Source organism: Oncorhynchus nerka, linkage group LG23, assembly GCF_034236695.1.
Source record: "Oncorhynchus nerka isolate Pitt River linkage group LG23, Oner_Uvic_2.0, whole genome shotgun sequence".
NCBI classification, from domain to species: domain Eukaryota; kingdom Metazoa; phylum Chordata; class Actinopteri; order Salmoniformes; family Salmonidae; genus Oncorhynchus; species Oncorhynchus nerka.
This window is the reverse complement of record NC_088418.1, coordinates 18,981,298-18,981,651: the sequence shown is the minus strand read 5'-3', so window position 1 is coordinate 18,981,651 and position 354 is coordinate 18,981,298.

The window sequence follows — 354 nt, the reverse complement described above, 5'->3', positions numbered from 1 at the left end:
AGTTTCGTCCAGATCATCATGGCATTTGTAGTTCTTTATGATAGCCACATTAGCAGCTAATTAGCATTTCATGGGAGGGGGGGGGGGGGTAAATATAGGCAAATATATAAATATATTGATAAAAGTCACGTTGTCCTATAGAGATTTAAATCCAAATGTCTTGCCAGGGTAAACCTACAAGAAACTCAGCCCTTATTTTAAGTGTTTCTAAAATCCCCTTTGGGAAAATGGATGGTGGAGAATTTTTTTTTTAACAATTTCCTTGTTTGACTGCTAGGTTTTCTGGGTATAATGACTCATACTGTGGTACTCTATTAGCCTACAATAACATTCTGGACAGATGGGATTTTGGTG